Source organism: Haliaeetus albicilla, chromosome 7 (assembly GCF_947461875.1).
Source record: "Haliaeetus albicilla chromosome 7, bHalAlb1.1, whole genome shotgun sequence".
Taxonomy (NCBI): domain Eukaryota; kingdom Metazoa; phylum Chordata; class Aves; order Accipitriformes; family Accipitridae; genus Haliaeetus; species Haliaeetus albicilla.
In genome coordinates, this window is record NC_091489.1 from 25,969,319 (window position 1) to 25,985,787 (window position 16,469).

The 16,469-nt window shown below is 43.7% G+C and overlaps 2 protein-coding genes across 7 annotated transcripts in view; one reads left to right on the forward strand and one right to left on the reverse strand.

The window, feature by feature from the left end:
* The window catches only part of GPCPD1 (glycerophosphocholine phosphodiesterase 1), a 47,735-nt gene extending 39,130 nt beyond the window's left edge, over positions 1-8,605 (reverse strand). For 2 of the 5 annotated variants that reach the window (XM_069787411.1, XM_069787412.1), the window contains exon 1: positions 8,418-8,605. The gene's annotated coding sequence lies outside the window, so the exon portion shown is untranslated. Of the gene's footprint in view, positions 1-7,673; positions 7,848-8,417 lie in introns of those variants that run through there. The other 3 variants (XM_069787410.1, XM_069787409.1, XM_069787413.1) reach the window with 2 other exon arrangements.
* A 172-nt stretch (positions 8,606-8,777) lies between these two features.
* SHLD1 (shieldin complex subunit 1) overlaps positions 8,778-16,469 on the forward strand; it is a 93,024-nt gene continuing 85,332 nt past the window's right edge. The window contains exons 1-3 of one of the 2 annotated variants that reach the window (XM_069787424.1): positions 8,778-8,850; positions 9,542-9,593; positions 14,116-15,214. The gene's annotated coding sequence lies outside the window, so the exon portion shown is untranslated. Of the gene's footprint in view, positions 8,851-9,541; positions 9,594-14,115; positions 15,215-16,469 lie in introns of those variants that run through there. The other variant, XM_069787425.1, reaches the window with a different exon arrangement.

Consider the following 16,469-nt stretch of genomic DNA (forward strand, 5'->3'; position numbering starts at 1 on the left):
AAGTCCAAGTCTGGATGTTGCTAGACTAACCATCATCACCCAAATATAATCCTTTGGACATGGGCTGCAAAATAATCATACTAATTCTATGCAGAATTAACTTTGCAATGCTCTCAACTAATCCATTTCTTTATATTACTGTAGGTTTTGGGGGTTGTTTGTTGTTGTTTTGTTTTTTTAAAACCAAGCAAGTAGAATGTTTTTGTTGCTATTTTTGAACAGGACAAAAGCACTTTATTTCAGTACAATGTTGGTCAGCAGTCATTTAGTAACAGCTTTAATAAGACAACAAGAAGAATTGCCAGCACTAGAGAAAAATCTACCTTTCATTAGCTCTACTACAAGCCCTTGCCTTCAAAGGCACAAGGCAGTTTAACAAATGCCTTGAAAGCAAGAAAAGCTAAAGAAAATCAGATACCAATTAGGAAGAAAAAAAAAAAGCTCATAATCAATCCTTATTCCTCTCAAGCAATCAGAAAGTTAGTTAAGGTCTGAGGTTTAAACACCTACAATTTTTCTTCTGGATCTTCTCCTCCTCCTCTCCATCTATTCCTTTTCTAACTATTGCTGCCTTTACATTCCTTTTTCTCCACCCTTATTTCCCTCTCTCCATGTCAAGGGAGAGGACTTTTCAGTGGTAAAATGAGAGCAAGAAAATGGTATCAATATAGATGTTTCTGGTCATATATTCCAATTCTGCATGTAAACTTTTACAAGTAATATTTCTGCAAATGATAAAATCCCAAACTACCGAAGCTAGAAATAAGCACACTTTATAGACAGGAATTCCATGAAGCACACACCCTTTATGAACTTTGTCATATGTGTGATATTAGGTGGTCTGTATGTTAACAGTGACACATTCTAGCATTTATTTTTAGACACAGAAGCGCAGCACATTTCAGTGCTGAAACTAAAATTGGACTTGTGAAACCGGTCCAGTATGACACAAAAATCTCCATTTAAAGCAGAGAATATAAACTACTAGTGTGCATTTATCATGACACTGAACAGCTCAGGGCCCTGGCTGTGTTCGACAACTGTCCTTGCTTGGACACCCTTTAACTGAAAAAGCAGAGGAGCCAAAGGGGAGATGGAAGTAGGCAAAAATGCCTTGCCAAAGACTACAAAGCAGGTAAGTGACAGCTGAAGCCTGAACCCAGTTCCCCAAAGCAAGAACAGGCTTTTGCCTTGTAAAAAAAAAAAACAAGCTTCCAAAGCCAATGCAACATGACTCAAAACGAAACTTGACAAAAACCAGCATGTCTGTCTTTCTCCAAATTACTTAACTACCCATCCATTCCTAGAGAAAAATCTGAAATCCTGTTAAGTCTATAAAGCTTTTAGCCAATCTTGTAAAAATTCTGTGTATCTACTTGCAAGACATTTGTGGGCTTTTCTAAACCACCTAGCAAAAGAATATTACTTTTCTATATAGCAGTAGTTAACTGTAAAGAGATTTTGATAAACTGACTTTGTAAAGTTGTCAAAATTCTGCTCAAAAAGTACTTTATCTCAAAGACCTACTCAACCTGCCCATGGGATGTATATGAGAAGAAAAACTCTAGTTTACATCACCAAATACAGGGATGATTTTTCTAGCACAACTGCAGCTACAAGTATTGCACTTACATTCACGTTTAGAGTCAAAGTATTAACCCTCATTTTGAAGAAACATCTTTTCTAGCAGAACACTGTATGTAAACACAGATCAAGGAAAAAAAAGATCTGCCTTTTGTTAATGAATAAAGCCTGTGTTGTATATTATCATGCACTTGTAAAGCATTCTGTACTTTCAAGACAAGATACGAAAATGCTTTATTTAGGCATAACTTTAGCTGTCTAGTTACTGATGGTTCCCAAGGAGTAATTTAACTCCCAGAGAGAAATGGCAAAAAACCCTAGACAATAAAACCCTCTGACCAGCAGGTGTCACGCTACCTTTTAAACCCTATGTTCCTTCAGATTTCCAACACTGCCTCACCGAAGAAGCTGACAAAGAATAACAAAGTCCTCTCTGCTCTCCACACCTGTAAAGATGGACTGTTTGGGAGAACGTAAAGAATGCTGAGCTCAGAGGGGTCATAACTGTCTGCTTAAAGGAACTGAAACAAGTTAGAACAATTACATTAAAAATGTTAAAACACTTCCTAATCAGCAAATATTAACAGTCAACCCAGCAGATTTACAAACTAGAAGTCCTTTTGCAATGACCATTTTTAAATATTTGGGTTCAAAAGTATTAAAGCTGAATTCACATCTGCTGCAACTACGTGTGTCGAAATGCTAGCCTAGGGTGCAAACAATTGCCCCTCATCCTATGTCCCACTTCCTCCCTTTGGTCAGCTTATGGACTGCAACTACATGCAGGCAAACAATGAACACTTTAATCTCGGTCATTTCCTCATGGGAAAGAGGTCTCACCAAGGTAGACAGCCACACAATGGTATCAGCAATTCACCAAAAAAAAAAAGTGTTTCTCTACCTAGAGATTCTTGCTTTTACAACAGAAACATGTTCTCTCCCCCAGCATGTCACAGTTCAAGTCTCTCTCACTCTCCTTCTTTCACAAAGCAAACCCTTACCTTTCACAATCTCTGGAGGTTTCCTAAGGAGACGGTGACTGCAGAGCAGCACTCTGAGTCCTGGGGCTGTACTGACATGCTGCATTCAAAAGCTTGACTCAGGTAACCCTGCCCATCATCCAACCTCACTGTATCAAATAGGCTGTCTGCGAGGCTTCCAGAGCAGGGGCAACATCAACAGCCTACTAGGTAGGGTCATGTGCAATCTTGGTTCCCCTGCCACAAGACAAAGGTCTCATCATGGTCTCAGATGAGACAAGCAACCAGGAATCTTGCCATTTCGGAAATCCACTTACTTGCCTTCATACACCCCCCTCCCCCCTCCCAAAAAAAAAGCAACAAAGATTTAAAGCATAGCATTCTGCAGGCTGAATGGAAGAGAAAAAGCGTACTCTTTGTTCTAATATTGCCTGTAAAGCTTCCTTTCCACTATTTTCTCCTCCTCAGGGGCACCAGAAGGAGTACAAGAGCGACAAGAGTTAATGTACTTCCCTAAATAATAGGGAACCCAAGCTCTTCCCTCCTGATTCTAGAAGGGCACTTCTAGAAGATGCAGCCAAACAGCCATGGACCCCTAAAGGCACTTGGAAGACGTGAAAAGATGACATTTCAGACTCTCCTTGTGGCATAACACAATTAACTATTAATGTATCACAAAGTATCATGGATTTCCTCTAAAAGGAGGTAGGAAAGGTCATCATGGATGGGGAAGACCAAGATAATTTTTGGTTGTAGTCAAAATATACCAGAACATGGACTTAATTTAATAATTCCAAGCTTGGAGTTCATTTGAACCTTTTGGCTTACAGGTCTGGTGGTATATAAAACCCCTTTGTGACCCTTCAGCTTTAGTATATTATTTCCACCCCCCTCGCCAAGTTTCCTTAACCTTCCCAATATATTTTAAGAGGTACTGGCTGTTTACTGCCCCATATCTTATTCTCAGTATTTTAGGCAAGTAACCTGGAACAATCTTGAAACATAAAAGCCTATCTTGCAAACACTGAACAAATTTTAGTCTCATAAAAATTCATAGCATTCATAAAGCCAGATGACATGCTCTCTCTCAATACAAGTAAGATTTTTAATTGTAACTCAAATAGATTTGTGAAGCTCTGACTTCTAACGCTCTAAGGGCAATGTTTGAGACAGGCTTGAAGCAAGATGTGATCATTTTTTTCTACTGTAGAGACTTACAAGCCTGAAGGCCTTGAGCTTTCTTTTTGTTGTATGGACAGAAGGCTTTCAAAATTAGGCAGGGAACACATTAGGCAACTATATTAAGATAGATCTGAATGAAAAGCTGCCTTTATCAACTGTGAGTTGGCTGTAAGGGCTGCAGAATGGTTGGTTATACTTAGCAGTGGAAGGAAAAATATGCATTGACACCTAATTGGGGAAGAAAGGGGAAACAAATAGACCAAGCCTCAGGAAATTCTACACTAGCTTTGTAAATTGGGGGTGCCCGCAGGGAAGATTTCTATTGAAAGTAATCAGAACTCATAGCAAAAATTACTTCAAGATTGAAGGAGAAGCAAAATGTTGCTCTTCGAGTGCATGAGGGGAATCCAGAGTTTTTTGCAAATATTATCCTAAGATGCATCTAACAGAGCGTGAACTCAAAACAACTTCATTTGAGCTCCTAGAAGCTATATGACCCAGGTCATATGAGACCTTGACCCTTTGCATGGACTTACTCCATTGAGGATAATCAGTATTTGGCAACATGCTGATGAGAAAGCCAAAAAAAGCAGCAGACTTACACCAAAATACACTGTGTTACATTTCTTCCCTCCTCTTCCCCCAAAAAGCCCCAAAACCCTATCTAAAAAATTACCAGTAGAAATTTTGGATGTAAAGCTATCGACCCAAAACTCTCTTGCATAACACTGTGTTTAAGGATGACTGGATAATACACAATACAGATTTTTCAATGAGGGTAAAATAGAGCTTGCAAAAGTATCTTTTTAATGGGTGATTTTTTTTTTTTTTTAAGATATCCAGGTATTTGAATTTTTTTTACAGGTACTTAATGGGATTTTTCAAAGGTAATTAGACAGACAATTAAAATGAGACAGCTAGGTACCTAGGTGCCATGATATTCCTGGAATGCATTTTAGTACTTTCAAACATCTGGTTCCTAACGTAAGAATATTTTTAACCACTATATTACTGAATTTGCTTAGTTATCTGTAGAAAAATAAAGATCATCTGTGCACAAACAGGATCTTCCATACCATTAGCACACATTTCATCACAGACCACAGTGCAGACTACTAGTATGGCAAAAAGTAAACATATACTCAATTATTTCAAATTATCACTCCTTTTTTTTTGCATATAAAGTTCAAAAGGGCAAGGACTAGAAGGCTGCAGTATTTTTGCTTTTATTTTTCTGATCCTCCACCTTAAAAGTACAGACTCATGAGACCTACCAACACCAAGGTCAGGTCCAGCTCCAGCCTGAAGCAGGAGAAAGGTGCCACAGTCCCAGCCAAGTCACTGACAGTTGAGAGTGCGTGCTGGCAGGAGCGGGGCCAATGCTGGGCACCACAGCCCCCTGCGACCTCCCTCGGGAAGCCTGTGTTTGAACACTACCATGCACTGCAGCAGAAGGTACTGTACTTATATTTTACCTTCTTGAAGGCTGTACTATACGCAGCAACAGAAAATCCACCATACGTCAGATCCAATGTCATGCTGAACAAAGAAGAGATATGAGCCTAACCACACAAAACTAATGTTTTAATACACAGTTTTGTCATTTTTCCTCAGAGCATTAGACTCTTGAGCATAAAAATATCAACTTGAGCTACTTCAGACTATACCTTTAATATTTAAATATCTATTCAAAGCTGATTAAACTAGTAGTACGAAGAACAGATTTTGTTGCTTGTGGTTGGTCCTAACAAGGTATCAGAATTATTTATAAAGTACATCTAAAGTAACAAATTAGGTATGTAATAAAATTAAGCAACAACAGTTGACAACACCTGGATTTTAGAACAAGGTCAGAGGATATGCTTGTCAGGACATTCACTCTAACAACTGGAGTTGAATTTTTAAAAACTGGACAATTTTTAGAAACAACATTACAGCACCAACTCCTTCACTGTCACCCAAACAACCAGAAGGTTCTTCCTGCCCCCCACACCTTGACTGCGTGAGAAAGGACAGCCTTCTCATACTGCATTGCAGTATTAACACTGGACAGAAAACAAACTTGCATACAAGATTTGGACATGCTGTTCTGATTCAAAGGCAAGAATTTACCAATAGGGTTATACTGACATTTAGAAAGAAGCAAAGCCCGTGTGCTATTTCTGAAACAGCATAGCATTAGTACATAGCAACAGAGAAAAATATATTTAAGATGCTATTTTCAGTATCAATTTAACTACCCATTTGCAAGGCCAGGCCAGCCCTGGGAATCAAACACAAGATGATCCCTATCTGACATACTATGTTCACCTATAATGCATCTGCTTTGTTTTAAATAATAAGAACTTAATGGTTTTCAGCATTTCTTAAATACCTGTCCATGTAGCAGACTCCTCTGTCTTAGCTATGTCACAGCAGTTTTGCAAAGTTCTTGAAAAAGACAGGAAATGGCTGAGGCATATTTGCAAGTAAACCAGAACATCCTCAGTCTTATTTCTCTTTGCTGAAGTGTTGTTCATTATTAGCATGTGGCTGACAAGATCTTAACCAGGTAGTAATTTAGCTCTTTGTGATTATACTAACATTCCTCACTTAAAAATGACATGGACAAATAACATGTATAATGCTCCCCACAGCTCTCAGTACTCAATACAACAACAAACTTTTTAAAGGGTTTTCAAAGCCTGTATCCATTTTATTGAGGAACAGCCTGCTTTACTAAGAGATGAATTATGCAGCAGTTTAGACTAGTAGCTTCTATTCAAGACAAACAGCATTCCCCTCATTTTTTTTAATATTTTCTATAGTTATTTTACAGGCAACAGTACTGGAATAGAAATACATATAAAAATCTATAAGGAAAAATACCTTTTACGATAAAAAATAATTCCACCTATCAACTATTTCACTCTACCACTAACATCTAAAACACTTTGAAGGCCAATCTCCATCTAACAGTGCTGCTTTAATAAACTAAAACACTAACACTCTGCAAGACAAGCTGTCGATTGAAACGGAAAAAGAAAAAGAAAGTACAAGAAAATGAATCTGCGCCTCCTGCAACAGCGTGGTTAGGAAGCAGGTAACAAAGTTAATCGAGACTTGTCTTATTAGTCCCCGGCAGATCAAGAACACGGAAACACAAGCCGTTAGTATTGTCAGCGCGTTCCTTTAGTCCAAAGCAGAGACCGAGAGCAGAGTAGAGCACCCCCCCCACAGAGCCCACCGGCGCCGCATCCCGCCGGCCGCCCCGACGGGGACTCACCGAGCGCTGCTGCTGCCGCACCACCAGCCCTGCACGGCGCGGCGCAGCGGCCGGCTCCTGGCCGGGAGGCGGCGCGCCGTGTCCCGTCCCGGCGCGGGCCCGCCCCGTCCCAGCCTCCCGGCCGTTTACATAATGCGGCAGCCGCGGGACCGCCCCCGGCGAGGGCTTTCGGCGGGGACGTATATAAACTGACGCGCCCAGCCCGGCGTGTCCCCGGCCGGCAGTCGCGGCAGCGCCCGCTGCCGTCCCGACACGATGCCGCGCCCCCCGCCGCCCTGCTCCGTGCGGCACCCCGGTCACGGCCGGCGGCACGCAGCCGCTCTCCGCCCGCCTCCCCGCCGCGGGGCACGCAGCCATCCCCCTCCGGGAAAGCCGCGGCCGCCGTCCCGCTCCCCGGACCCCACGCTCTTCCCCCGGGTCCCCTCAGGGCCGAGCGCCATCCCTCCCCTCAGGTCGCACCACGCCAACCGACGCCCCCGGTAGCTCCCGCGGGGAGCGCGGCACCGCTGCCCCAGCGCCCTCCCCACACCGGGGCGCGAACCGGCCCGACACCTCCGCCCCTCAGGCCCCAGGCGCGCGCACCGACCGTCCCCGGCCGCTGCGCTGCACTGCACTGCGCTGCGCTGCCCCGCCGCGACACGCGACCGACGGCGCGGACTGACCTGGCCGAGCGCCGCTCCCGGCTCCCAACCCCTTTGTGCGGGGCTGCGGGCGGCGCCGCCCGGGCTCCCTGCCCCTCCTCCGGCGGCCGGGGCCTGCGGCCGCCGCCCAGGGCCGCCCGACAGCGCGGGGAAGCGGGAGAGGGGAGGGGAGGGGATGGGAGGGGAGGGGGGTGGCGCGGCCGCCAACCGGTTCCAGCTGCCCCCGGCCGAACAGGGGAGGGGCAGGGCGGCGGAGGTGACCCCACGTGACCCCCCCTTGCCGACGCGTTACTCCCCGTGGCTTCGGCCCCGCCTTCCTACTGCGGCCAATGAGACGCGAGCAGGAAGGGCGGGGGGAGACCATGCCCTTTCCTCGAAAGCCTAAGCTCTTGCGGGAGGGGGCGGGGTCTGAGGGCAGAGCGCATGAGGGGGCGGGGCGAGGGAAGGGGGCGGCGCGTGAGAGGAGCCGGGGCGGTGGGAGGGGGCGGCTGCGCGGGGCTGAGGGGGGGAGCGGGGTTGCGGCCGCCTGCCCGCGGCGGGGGGGGGAGGGAGCTCCCCCCTCCCCATCTCTCCTCAGGGCCAGGCACCAGCAGTCGCCTGCATCGCAACCCACCAAGTGCCGAGCACCGACCCCCCAGTAGCGCCCTCCCCGGGGCGCGAACCGACCCCCCCTCAGGCCCCAGGTCTCCTCAGGGGCACGCATCAACCGTCCCCGGCCGCCGCACAGCCCCACCGCGCCCCACCCGGCCGGCGGCGCGGACTGACCTGGCCGAGGGCTGGAGCCGGCTTTCCAACCCCTTTGTACGGGGCTGCGGGCGGCGCCACCCGGGCTCCCTGTCCCTCCTCCGGCGGCCGGGGCCGGCGGCCGCCGCCCAGGGCCGCCCGACAGCGCGGGGAAGCGGGGGGCGGGCCGCGCGGCCTCCGACCGGTTCCAGCTGCCCCCGGCCGAACAGGGGAGGGGGCTAACCCACGTGACCTCCCCTTACCGACGCGTTACTCCCCGTGGCTTCGACCCCGCCTTCCTACTGCGGCCAATGAGACGCGAGCAGGAAGGGCGGGGGGAGGCCATGCCCTTTCCTCGAAAGCCCTGGGTCTGCGGGGGGGCGGAGCTAGGGGCGAAGGGGCGGGGCCGAGCCGAGCCGAGCCGAGCCGAGCCGAGCTGAGCTGAGGGGTCCCTTGCCCTGAGGGAGGTGACGCAGTGGGGCATGGGCGGCTGTGGGGCTGGGGCGAGCTGAGGGGTGAGAGCTGGGTAGGGGTCTTGCTGAGGCGAGGCAGGCTTCCGCTACCATCTTCCTACCCCCTGAGGTCACTTTGCCTCCGGCTGGGTCCCGGGTATCCAGCCCAGGAGTGTGAGGGCTGCTCTGGGGACAGGTAGCCTTATTTCCTTGAGGTACCATTGGGTTGCAGTGGTTTAGTCTGGCTGTGAACTCATGGCGTCAGGGGCATGATGGCTTTTTTTGTGGTATGAAGGGGCAGGCAGCATGCCTTTCTTGAAAGGCTTTGGTCTCTGTGGATTAGATGGTGGCCATCTATCTCCATGTGCGTTTTTCTGAGGCCCTGTCTGTGCAAGTGTTCCAGCCCTGCTGACAGGCTGCGGCCTCCATCACCCACTGAAATGTGGGGTGGCAGGAGCTGGTGCCCTCTGCAGCCCACACACCTGGGTCAGGGCACCCAGGGAGCCTCCCTGCTGCTCTGCAGGCTCTGCCTCTTTCTCTGTGCAGGTCTGGTTGCCTGTGTGCCCAGTTGCTTGAGCAAAAGGGCTATCATTCACGGTACAGGTAAAAACATGTCTTCACAGCAGTAGCACCAAGGCAAACTGACGTGGGAATGCCCATGCTGGAGTTTTGAAGCTGCAGGCAAAGTTTAAGTGTGACACTTCTCTGTTTCAGGGTAGCTGAGACCGTTGGGTGAAGACCCCAGGGAGCTTTGCTGCACTAAAAGGTAGTATTGTGTTTGGGACTATGACCTTGTGGCCCTCTTGAGACCTGGTTTTATGACAAAAAGGGTATCACACTGGAATTCACCCAACAAAGTATTAGCAAATAAAGGGAAACTATTTTCCTTTGTGTTTTTGAGGGAACTTGTGCTCTGTTTTGTAGCAGAGCTATGGAACTGTGATAGTATGACCAGTCCTTTCACTCTAATAATAAGCTTGCATAAATAGTTTGGTAACTAACTTGCTTCTGCTTTATACAACTTGTGTCAGCCGACAAAGAAGCTGCAGTTCGAGTATGCAGGGAAAACGGTTATCCTGTCTTGCATTGGGAATTAGTGCTGTTACAAGTATGCTGCTCTATGCTGTCCATCCATCTGTCATTTAAATAGAGGGCTATTTTCCATTCATTCATCCCCTGCAAATCCAGCCATGTTAATAAGTAATTTGTGATGCAGCCCTGATGTTGTAGGGAATGAATGTTAATATCGGATGTTCTGTACCAGGAAAACATGTAATACTTCTGAATTGCTGAGGTCTTCATGTGAGTATTGCAAGGTCAGAGTACCCTGAAGGTAGGAAAGGAAAAAAGGTAGGGGGAGGTATGCAGTAAAAGGAAATGATAGCCAAAAGCAGTTTATTTTAAATCCAAAAGGATAAGAGGAATTCCTCTGGGTAAGGAGGAGAGAGGGTTGGTGAGAAGTGCTTGTTGGAAAGTAAGGATCTTGTTAAACACGAATGTGAACTACTCCAGTTACAAATCCTTAGTAATTAAGTAAACGTTAGGAGCTATCACTTCTACAGGTGTAATCAAGGGTGAACTAAAATTAGAGGGAGAAGAAACTTTAGAGAAAATACTATTTAGAAAAGTAATTGCCTACTTGTTTTCTCTTGCCTGTTTTTAAGATTTATTAGTTCAACTAATTTTTTGTAAAGCTGGGATAGAATTGAACACTTTCAAATGTGCTTTTTGGTGTGTTAAAATAAAAAAAAAATATCGGTCTTTGATATGGTGCCAGTTGTTATAAAATTGTGCCATGAAATTTTTGTTAAGAACTAGAAGTATAATACTTGGTCTCTTTCAGTCCTAGTGCTTATTTCAAAAAATGCCTGTATCTAGACAAAACTATAATTGCATTTCGTACAATAATTCATTATAGCTAAAAATTGCAATTTAGGCCCTAAATGGATTTAAGAAATACTCACATGTTCATTTTATTAAAGATGTACATCTCCTACTTCTTCACAAAGATAAGAGAAGCTAATATAATCAGCTAAATTGAAATGCTTAGAGAATTCTCTTTTTCCTTGTAAATGGGTGTGGTTTATTTCACCTAAAAGCTGACATTCTATCAAATAAACCATTTTTTAATTCTTCAGGTATCTTAAAATAGTATGTATTTATTCATTTGGAAAGAATGTTAATAGGAATTTCTATGCTGCTTTAAGAGAAACAGCTGATTCTAAACAGCATCATTTGTAATGGCAACTTTCAAGGACTAATTTTCTCTTTAAAGGTAACTCAAGTTTGTCAAAATCAGGGATGATGTTCTTTACTCTGTAATTATTGAGGCTTTTCAAAGGGAAGATTTGATTACACAAAGCTGTATGATTCTTTTCTCTAAACAATTAAAGTTACCACAATTGCATCAGTAGGACTGCTCTTTGGGTTGAGGCAAGTCTGTTCTTAAGCCTTTCACTGAAATACAAGTTTTAATAACTTTATTCCTGTAAATAATCCCAGTGCACTACTTCTTGGTCTTGCTGAATAAAACAAAACCAGCAAATTAAGAACGATGATTAAGCGTGTGCTCAGTGTAGAGCAAGTAGGAAAAGGGTGAGATGGGAAATATTGTTATGTCTTGGCTTAACCTGAGAAAAAGCCTACATTTAATTAAACTTGCTAGTGTTTTGGGTTTGGTTTTTTGGTTTTTTTGTTTTTTTTCTTCTTCCTCCTTAAGGAGTTGCTACAATATGGTTGGATCAGATAAGGTCATACTTTGCCATGACACAGCAGGCAAGTCTCAGCTACTCCTGAAATATAATACGAAAGTGTACAGTAATTAGAGCACATAGATTAGTTTATAGAACTCTTCTTAAATATCTGTCCAAAAAGTTAAGATTGGTGGTCTGCTTTTCTTGTTTACACAGCAACAAAAAAAAACCAAAGGAAATGGGGTTTTATATCATATAACCTCAGTTGAATCAAGTTGCTCTTTGCAGAAGTCCCAGAGAGATCTAGAAAGACAAGGCTACAAGATCTATTTCAAGTGTGCAAACACAAACTCTATTTAAACTATGTGTGTACATGTTGGAAAGCATGTTTTCCCATTTCCACTACAGCAGTTTAATAAGAATTACTAGTACTTAGCCAGTACTGTCTGGCAAACTGCTTTGTCTTTGTGCTGGCAATGTTGTGATGAAGTCACTGAGCAGGAGTGAAAGAGCTAAAAGATGCCGTGTGCATGCAACCTCCTCAAACACTGTGGAAGCTGCCTTGTTCCCAGCCATGACATAAGGTATGAAGCGGGGTTGAAGATGGTGTGCACCATAGGCAGTATATCAAAGTAGCCTTGAGGCTGTACTAGTTGAGACGTGAAGCCCAATGGGACTTATGCAGCCTGGGTTTTGTAAATAATGACAAGAATACTTGCCCAATTGCAGGAAATACGTAGTTGAGGCTCATTTACAGAATACACTAGCAAACCTATACTAAAAAGGCACTAGGAAATGCCTTCGAGGTTTTATGTCCATTTCTGTAGCCAATGTAATATTTTCTTTAGCTGCCAGAATTACAGATTCAACCTATAAATCAAGCTTCAGTCATACTATAAGTAGTTATAAAGACTGTGAACACCAAATTATAGATGTGCTTCTTCCTCCTTCAAAATTTGCTTTATCAGTTCCAGTGAACTGGTTATACTGACACCAGCGCCCGCAGCTGATGAAAGCTGCGTGTATTTAGATGAATTGTGCTCCTTATTTTACTGCACTTGATTTTTCTGCAGTTGTGTTGGCTCTGATGAGTTATTGTGAATAAAAATAGCTGGTAAAAGTATGCAAATGAATGCACAACATTAGGCATGCAGTATGTCGTTAGCTATTTTTTATCTTTTTGTAGAATCACTTATTCTTGAAAATGCACTTCTGACCTTTTTTCTGGCGCTGAGAGTATTGCTGTACCATTACCTAATGTGAAATCTGGACAATTTACAGGCACTAAAGAAAAGCGATGCTAAGAGACTGGAAGGTATCAAGCAAGAATAAAAATTGCAAGACAGTAGAACTGCTATTAGCATGGCAAAAGCCTCTCAGTCTTATGGAGAATGATGCGAAAGGATTATTAGAAAAAGGCGTGTTGTGCAATGGCATTTTCTCTGTAATGTATACTGTAATATAGTATAATATATTTTTCTCTGTGGACAAGTTAGCAGTTAGTCAGGGAGCATAGATACACATTAGAGAAGTGAGTCATAAGAATTAAGCAAGAAGATAAGGCTGTGTTCAAAACTTTAAACACCTACAATGGGGAAGCCTAGAAGGTAAGCAAAAGGTATGGAGGGAGGGGAGGAATGCTACTCTAGATTTGCAATAGCTCAGATTTCTCTTTGAGTAGGGGAGGTTATTGCCTAATACAAGGACTAGGTGTGCTGGTAGCAAATGCGGCAACATATCAGAAAGGTGGATGAGAGCATCACTAAATATAAAATAACAAATATAAAATGAAACCCTTATGTGGCTACTGTTAACAGTTACCAAATTTTTAACATGAAAAAGAACAGTTACAGATATTTCACTTTCTCCTGTAGAAAATTCAGTCATTTTCAAACACTGTTAATTTTAGTTAATCTGGCACCAGTGGTAGACAATGTTACAACAGAAAATTTTCCCAAAAAAACCAAGTCTTAATACAATATTGCAGAAATGAGATTTGAATCAGAAATGAGACATATTATAATCTAGTCTTGAGGGTGGTGAGCATGATTTGCTTCTTCATCTAAGCTGGTTTATGAAACGAAACACATATAAGATAAGTTTTATTGTGAAACACCTAAATAAAGAACTAAAGTACCACACCATCAAAGCATGACATTTAAACTGGCCAAAGTCAATTACAAATATGAAATTTTTTCATCTTACTATATAACTTGGTTTAGTTATATAAAAAATTTTATTTATGTATATATAACAAGTTATATAGAAGGTTACATACATAACTTTTTTGTTTTATTTTTTTATATATAATTGTATATGTGGTATTCTGTGAACTCCTAGCTCTGTCTGCATGCCAGTTACAAGCCATGCCCTTCTGTTCTTCCATAAAATCTTCTTGTGTTACAATCTCCCATCTCCTTGTCTCTGAAATTGTACTCAGGACCTCCCATGCTCCTTTTGCCAGCAGCACCCTTTTTACTGTGTCGGAGACAAGGTCAGTCAGCAAATAAAGAGCAACGGTGGTTGTGGAATATGACACAGATAATGTTGATTATTTTTTTTCTTTCTTTCTTTCTTTTTTGTTTCTCATCTCAGCAAGGGAGGAATACCTGCCCTGAGATAAGAAGAGATGGGGTTTCCTACGACAGCAGGAAGGTTTCACACTGGTGCAGTTCAAAATCCCATTTCAAAGGTCATGTTTGTGCTTTAAATGAAATGTGAGGCTGAACTTTATGCTCTGCCAGATAATAATAGTAGTGATGCAAGTGCTTCCTTTGGACTCCGCAGGTCAGGGCTAGTGATGATGTGGGGTTGTGGTATGGTGGTGCCCGGTGTTTCCTGGTGGGGGGAAGGACAGTGGTGCTCCCACTGCCCATGTGAACACCAAAGGGCCCAACAGGGCCAGAAATATGCCACTTCTTAATATCCATTGAAGCTCTCTATTTCCAGACTCAACATTTCTTGAAGTGTGCCTCTACTGAATATTCTACTTACATGGAAAAAGTAAATGGGAGGCCTCAAATCCACAGGGGAAAAGGTTAGCTTTTCCTATCCTCTATCGCTTTTGTTTCTCCTTCATCTGCTGCACATACCAATAATGACAGAGAAATGTGTTTAAGTTTCAGTTATTAACATGAAATTCTTTAAAAGTACAGACTCTGGTCAGTGACTGATATTTCTTCCTTTTTATACTTATTAAATTGGTATAAATTCTCATGTGGTAACCCAAGGTTTACTGCACTTTTGTTCATGGGAATGCAGCCATACCCCAGGGACACAATTCCTTTCTTGTGAGCAAAGCTCAGCCTGAGGAGAAGCTAAGGGTGTCCCTGGCCTAAGCCACTCTAACATCTGGCTGCAGCATTTTGGCTCTGCTACACCTGCTTTTGCACTCCCACCTGCCCTTTGTACTCTCTCTTGGCCCTTGTCCAACCTTTCACTGAGCTATACTAGCTCTGTCAGAAAGTGCTGGGAGTTTGTTTTGGTTTTTGTTTTGGTTTTAATTAGGTTAGTTCTGTGTTGGGTCAGTGGGCTGAAACAATTCAAAGCCAGGTTTGATGAACGTTAGAGCTGTCTTGGCACAAGTGGGGACATCAGCAGCTAGAAGTTAAATCCCCTTCAGCTGCCAGGGAACTGCTTGCTGTAACAGTGGAGCTGTAGAAAAAAATGCTCAGAGACAGATTTATCACTTGAGGTTGTTATATACTGACAGAGCCAATTTTTTATATAACAATATATTTATTGAGAATAGCAAGCAAGCAGCGCTGGGCGGCCGGGGAGTCCACGCTCTACCAACGGCTCACAACTTTATGTTATAGTTACATTTCTTATATACAGTTCATGCACCCCTTTTTTGTAAGTCTCCGCCTTGTCCTGCTTCCTTTTTCTTCACTCGTGCAGGTTTGTTACTAGGCAGATTCGGTCCATCTTCTCAAGGGCGCGTGTCTTTTGATGTAGAATGTCTTGATGTGGAGAAGTGCAGTCCTGGCAGAGTTAATCCCCTGGTAAATTGTAGCCGTTGTCTTTTCCCTCCTTATCTAGTAAGTTACAGCTGTTGTTCTTTTCCCTCCTTAACTAGTAAGTTATAGCCGTTGCCCTTTTCCCGTGACTTTTACACATCATTTAAGCAAGCCTTGTTATTTTCACAAGGCATCTGCTAAACCTCAATATGTCTCTTCCCCCTTCCCGATTGGTATGTAAGCCTTATTGTCTTTTAATTCAACACGAATTACACAACGTCAGGGAACAATTTGGTTCCCTGTCGATTACAGTCCCCCGTTTTCCTTTTTGGTACTAGCATTAATTCGTGTTTCCAATCTAATAAGAGTCCTTTTAATTGGAGTCATTTCTGATTCTGATTCAATTTCTTTTACTTCATCTAAGTTATTATATTGTTGCCTCAATACCATTAACCTGATTGATTCTATCCTGCTTTGAACAAGGGCTATAACTTTATTTAAAATACATGGACCAAAAGTTAAGGTTAGCAGTAATATTATTAGGGGTCCCATCAAGGTTGAAATTAGGGTGGTCACCCAGGGTGATTGGTTAAACCATGATTCAAACCATCCTTGTTGGGCTTCTCTTTCTCGCTTCCTTTGGGCAATTCCTTCTCGCACTTTGGCCAGGGAGTCCCGAACTACCCCAGTGTGGTCTGCGTAAAAACAGCATTCTTCTCCCAGAGCGGCGCACAACCCTCCTTGCTGTAAAAATAATAAATCTAACCCCCTTCTATTTTGTAAAACTACTTCGGACAAGGAGGTAAGGGATTTTTCTAAATACGAAATTGACTTTTCAATTCGTTCCAGGTCCTCATCCACTGCTGCCCTTAAAGAAGTTAACCCTTGATTTTGTCGTATAATGGAAGTTATCCCTGTTGCCGCCCCGGTTACCCCTAAGCCAATAAGAGTGGCTATAGTAATTGCTGTTATGGGTTCCCTCTTCCTGAT